Here is a 6,551-nt window from a genome sequence, read left to right on the forward strand (position 1 = left end):
GTGTTGTGGATCACTGAGGGGTATTTGGTCCAGAGTGCTGTGAAGTACTTGTTTCAGACTTCTCTTCTGAGGGAGGTAAAAGAAAAAGAGGTGTTTTGTTGGGTGTGTTTGGTTGGGTTGTTTTAGTGTCTGCTGCTGATTACCCTTTCTGCTGAAGCCGTTCTGCTGTGGATGAAATATCTGTAGGTTGCAGATCTGAAGAGCAAAATCGTGGTATTTGCTGTGTGTCATTACTGTGAAAGCTGTCACATGAGGACATCTCCATATGCCTTTGGAGCCTTTCCTCCTGTTCTGTATGGTTATGTGCACGTCTTGCAGAACTCTCCAAAGTGCCAAACTCCTCAAAAGATAAGCAGTAAATCTCTTTGACTTGTCAAAGGTGGTTCTTTGTTTGCAGTCCTGCTGTACTGCTCCTGTGGCAATCTTGGGGTTTGGCTGGGGAAGGTAAATCTTGGACAGTGACTTTATCTCTTAAGGGCATACTCCCAGTGGGAGGAGACAGGCAGCTGGTGGCTGTGGGGAGAAATTCCTGAAGTGTTTGACACTCAGTCCTGGTGTGTAAATAGATGGCTGTTGCTTGTATCCAAGCTGGAGGATGACTTAAAATCGAGCCTCTTTGTCAGGTAGGAATATGAGACGAAGGGAAAATGCTTCCAGCAGGTAACACTTGGATGTGTCATGGATGGCCAGCAGCGGGTGACCCAGTACAAACCCCAAGGTGAGATCTCGGAATATGGTGCCATAGATAATGCACAGGTACTAACTTAATAAGGGGGAGAGGGACAACAAGAAAGCTCTTTAGGAAGAATGGCTCTAACTGCTGGCCTCTTCCTGCTTGAGGTCTCAGGGGAGACCTCATTGCTGTCTACAACTCCCTGAAAGGAGGCTGTAGCGAGGTGGGAACTGGACTCTTTTCACAGACGACCTTCAACAAGACAAGAGGACACAGTCTTAAGTTGTGCCAGGGGAGGTTTAGGTTAGATATTAGAAAGAATTTCTTCACGGAGAGGGTGATCAGGCTATGGGATGGACTGCCCGGTGAGGTGGTAGATTCTCCGTCCCTGGAGACATTTAAAAACAGACTGGATGTGGCACTCAGTGCCATGGTCTAGCAACTGCTCCGGTGGGTCAAGGGTTGGACTAGATGATCTCTGAGGTCCCTTCCAACCCGGCTGATTCTATGATTCTATGATTCTATGAGTTGAATAATGTAACTACAAGAAGGATAAATCTGGCTCTAGCTGTCTATGGCTGCCTACCACCAAATCCTCAAACTGGGAAGAGGATGGAAATCATCTATCTAGGACCTGAGCTGGATGTGTGTGAGAAGTGGGAAGGCACCTTGTGGCTCTGGAGCAGTGTGGGATGGCATTTCAGAGTAATGCTATTGCTGTTTTAAAATAGAATGACACCATGAAAATTAATTTTCAGATTGCTTTTATTTAATGTTTGTGGGGGTTGCGACTCAAACTGAACTGCCATAGGCCTGGCACACAGCTGCAGGGTGTTCTCTGGACAGCAAACAGGTTTGGGATTGGATTTAAGCAAGAAAAAAAAAATGTGGTGACATAAATTTTGCCATAGCACAGTTTCTCTGTAAACAAGTGTTGGCCCCTTCTGGTAGTCCTGAAATAATCTGCAAAATAAGATGCTTGCTTAGTGCACTGAATAAAGAGAAAATAAAGAGTTATTTTATTTTTTCCCCTCAAATCAGGCCAAAACTGGCAAATGGGAGGGGAGTATTTAAGCCTCATGGAGCCAGGACTCCCTGCCCAAGCTGAGCTCTGGGCAAACATGGGGAATGTTGCCTGTAGTGGCTTCTTGGGGAGCTTTGGGGTTCTGCAGAGTGAAATATGTCACTGCTCAAAAAAAAAGGGGTTTTCAGCTCTGATATTCCTAAGCAGTTGTTTTGTGGTTTGGGTTTTTGTTTTTTTTTTTTCAGTGCTTAACCAAAAGCAGATTTGAACTAAGATGGTGTTTGCCTATGAACTGGGTAAAGGAAATCATGATGAAGGGAAGTGAAAGGAGAGCCTGGGAAGGAGAGAGTTAGGTTAGCAGCTAAAAACTTCCTTTTTAGCAGTGCTGTACAAACGGTGTCTGTGCTCGTCAGTCCTGGGAGTTGATTTATATCAGATTTCCAGTCCTGTTCAGCTGATGTCTTAGTGTCAGGCCTGTGCTCACTGTACTTTTATTAACCCTTACTGTAGCAGTCTGCTAGCTGCTCTTAAAAGTCACTGGGGAAACTGCCTGCAATCTGTAGAGGCTGTCAATGTAAAATTATTTTTTTTTTTTCTTTGTCTCCAGGAATATCAAGCCTAAGGTGAGTGCTTGTGCTGCTTGGTTCTGCTCCAATATATTTCTCCTTTGCTCCCAACTGTTTTGCACTTCAACTTTGTTTGCAGGCCATGGAAAAGCTGAGCTGCTGAGCTCTGCTTGAGGGAAGGAGGGCTGGGGAGGAACAGAGGCAGACTGAATGTGTAAAGCTCATCCCTTAATGATGGATCCATAACTTCAAGCAGAAGCTCCATAACTCCATGCAGAATGGAAACTCAGATGACCTCACTCTCTATCTGCTCTTCCTGGCTGCATTCCCTAGGTATGCCTCAGTTTCTCCATCTTTAAAAGTGGAGGTAACATCTTCTGTAAACTTCTGAAGGGGAAAAGCCTGGCCAGACAGTTCTTCAGTAATGGGGCATTAAAGTTCTGGGCAGAATGATCATAGAAAATACTTGTGGTTACAATTGCTTTAGCCTAGAGACTAATAAGGGAGGAAGAGTTTGGTAAAAACTTGTGATAATTTCCTGAGCTGGAGTTGTAGTGGGGAAAGTGGTTATTCAAGGAATTAGCAAGAAAAAAAAAAAGCTGAACTGTCTCAACCTTGTTTTCATAACTTCAGAAAGCTCTAAACAGGTTTTCTTTTACAGCCTCCACATTTCATAAACACTTCATAGTTTTCAAATCATGGTTGCTGGACAGAGTTGTGAGGGAAGGTGTGGAGGGAGGGGCCTGATCCTCAGCCTGTAGAAAAGGATAACTGCTGTTCATCCCTTGGCATCACAGTGAGTTCCCTGCAAGCAGCTCTCTTCTGAAGACAGTCTCTGCTTTATAAACATGGCTGTGTTGCCTCCTAGCTGCACAGGGAGTTAATGAAGATGAAAAGTCAGAAATTAAAATACCTCTTTGCAAGCAGTATTCTAAAAAGTCCCCTGTGTGTGCTTCAGAGAAAGCCCTTCAGCTTAGTCCCACCAGTTTAAACTGCACGTCTTTAGTGGTAATGCTGCTACTACCTGCAGAGGTTGACACCTGGCTAACACTGCTGATTTCCATTACTGCTCTGATGCCAGGAGGTCGTGATCACCTTGTGTGTTGGATGTGACCCCCAGGAAGAGACAAGCCCCTCCCAGAGGCAATAGGGAACCTGATGGTAGAAGCAGGAGAGGGGGGTGCCACCTGCCCTCCTCCTGGGGTGCTGGGTGCTGCAGCCCATGGCAGCAGAGCTTCCAACTCTGGGTTTGCCAGGCTTGCTGCTCCAGCCAGCTGGGCACCATTCACTTGCCAGATGACAGTTTTCTCAGAGCTCTTGACTAAGGATGTTTTTTGTGTGCTGCAGGAGTCGTGTTGGGTGGATCCTGTGAGCTCATAGCAGCACAGCCCTCTCCGTGCTCCGGTGCCTTCTGTGTCCTTCAGATCATACTGAAGTTCCATGGGGTGCCATTTTTCCTGTCAAGGCCAGGGTGGGGATAACTTGTAGACTAGTAGATTGTCCCCTGTCTGGGATGTACGTAACATTAACGTGCTGGTATTTCCATTCCAAAATACCTCCAATAAACAATTAGCCCTCAGCTAATCATTACCTCCCTGAGCCTTCCCTGGCTGTTAAGCCCATGGCACCTTCCTTGAATGTTGGAGCTGGACTCCTAATGCACATTTTTCCCTGTAATTAAGTGTAAGTAGCTCCTGGAAGGCATTTGTGCAATAGGGGGAGTGAATCAGGTGCTTTTCCTTTGGGGCACCAGGCACCTGGAACCTGTGGGCACCTCTTATAATTACATGGGCTCTGGGCCACCCTGCCCTAGACCAAAGGGCTGGGTGCATCTCCTTGCTTCATTGGCAGCATTTGTGTCTCTTTCAGAATAATTTGTGCTGGCTGGGTCAGGAACCAAGAGCTGGTGCTGGGGAGTGAGGAAGGTGGTGCTGTGTTATCTTTATCTGACCAACGGGAGCGTTTTCACCTTTCTGAAAGGGCTGAGGTGAGAGCACAGCTGCTCTCAGCCTGTTCGAGGCCTTGGTGGCATGTACGTGGCTGTGACCCGTGTCACCTCTGGTCATTCTTGCAGAATGTCCCATGCCCTGGGCTGGCTGCCATCCCACGCAGGGTCACTGTGTGTCCCTTTGAGACACTTTGGTGACACTCCCAAGGCTCCTCTCTGGGCTTGGAATAAATACAAGACAAAAATCCGCTGCAAAACTGAGGGAAGAGGATAGGATTTGAGTAGTTTCGCTCTGTTCTGGTGGATTTTGGTTGGGTTTTGTCACGGTTGGGGTTTTTTTTGGTCGCTGTTGGGTTTTTTTTCATTATTTATTTCCATTGTTTTGTTTGTTTCTGTGACATGTCTTCTGTTGGGACCTCTTAAGGATATCCTCGAAGAGACAGGATCAAGCAGAGAGACCAAAGGGGGGGTGGGTGGGTTCCCTTTGGCTCTGGCATCCCCACGCTGCGGGGTCTCAGCGGAGCTTCCCCCGCCCGTACCCCCGTGGGGCCGCAGCCCCGGCCGGGCCCGCAGTGCCCTCTGGTGGCCGAGTCTGGAATCGCTCCCGCACCACCTCTTCCCGCACCGTTTCCTGATGGCTTCGCCCGTGGTCCGCAGCCCCGGTACCGGCCGAACCCTCTTGGTGATGCTGCCTGCAGCAGGGGAGGTGTTGCTCCGAGATATCCCCTGCTCTTCCCAGGACAGGAGGTTGCTTTCCCCATTATTTTAGGAGAGCCTCTTCCTCCTCTCCGTGAGCCCAAACCACCCTGAAAAGTGGTGGAATTGCCACCCCCGGAGGTGTTCCAAAGCCATGGGGACGTGGTTTAGTGGTTGGCTTAGCAGTGGGTCGATGGTTGGACTCGATGATATTAAATGCGTTTTTCTGAGCAAGAGGATTCTATGATCCCAGCTGGAGCAAGGAGCTGTGAGCAGGGTACCCTTGGCAGGATCCCTCTGGAGCAGCCCTTGCCTGCTCACTCTGCCTGTTTCCACACTCTGTGTTGCCCTTCCCAGGTGCTTGTGGCCCCTGCCACCCTTGTTGGTCCCTGGCAGAACTGCAGTGGGACAGGACACGTGAGGCAGAGGAGCAGCTTATTTTGGGGGGTGTTACTTTACCTTCCTATCTCATTCTCATGGATCACCTGATGGCTGAATCCATGCAATAATTATGCCTGGTTTAACTAGCAAAGCTGCAAAGCAGTAACCTGGCACTTGGCCTGTTAAAATGGGCTGGAAAGTAAATTCTTCTCCTCTTCCCCACAACAGAGGTCCATATGGAGGGTATGCTGGCAATGGATTGCCTGGACAAGGTGTGCTCCAGCTAAGGGCAAAGATGATGAAATGGGTTGTGCCACATCCCTCTGGAGAGCCAGAAGCATGAGGAGTAGCAAGGGCCAGCACAGGTAAGGAGCAACACAGATGTGGTGTGCTCAGGGAGTTACTTTTAGTGACAAAAGGACAGCTCTTGCTGGATTTCTAATGTGAGAGAAGAGTGGATGTCACCCAGCCTAAGAAACAGGTCTGCACAGCACGGACACACAAATGGGGGTTTTGCTGCTTCTGTGCAAGGTGCCACACTCGTTGTTGCATTATTTACCTGGAAAAATACACATTAAAATTAGACTTACCATTATGGAATTCTCTGGCATACCATTATGGCTTCCTGTGGAGCACAGGAAGATGGAGAGAAATAAGTGCTGCATCTTCTGACTGCATGGGAGCCAACAGGAGGCAAGCTGGAGAAGGAGGGTTTAGTGAGGAGGAACCAGTAGGATGCAATTCTGGAGGTAGAGAACAAGACATTCTTATGTCCCTGTTCCTGCAAAGGAGCTCAGAAGGATGGTAGAAGGATTTACAGCTCTGAGCAAAAGGGCATTTCCATCACAACTCCAAGTCGAGGTCATCAGGATTATGAGTACCAGATGATGAGGCCAGAAGGAATGTCTTATGTTATAGGAAAGGGAGGTCAGAAAAAAGGAAGATTAACTCCATAACCATCATAGTCCATAGTCATCAGATAAAGCCTTTGGATAATGCTCAAACATGTTTCTCCATGGATGTGCCACCCTGTAGCTGTACAGTCATACAGAGTCCCTGCTGTGAAGTCTCCATGTTCCCTTTGTGTGAAGAGCCAGGATCTCATTTCTGGCAATTGGTAAGAGCTAAGCAGGTGACGTTTAAGAAGCAGAGCCATGGGTATGTAGGAGTCTGAGCAAGAAAACAGTGTTGGGCAAAAAGGTGCTTCATGGTGGCTGCTTGGATACTGAGAGAATTATTGGTTCTGATTATAGGCACCTTCAG

Source organism: Calypte anna, chromosome 9, assembly GCF_003957555.1.
Source record: "Calypte anna isolate BGI_N300 chromosome 9, bCalAnn1_v1.p, whole genome shotgun sequence".
NCBI classification, from domain to species: Eukaryota; Metazoa; Chordata; class Aves; order Apodiformes; family Trochilidae; genus Calypte; species Calypte anna.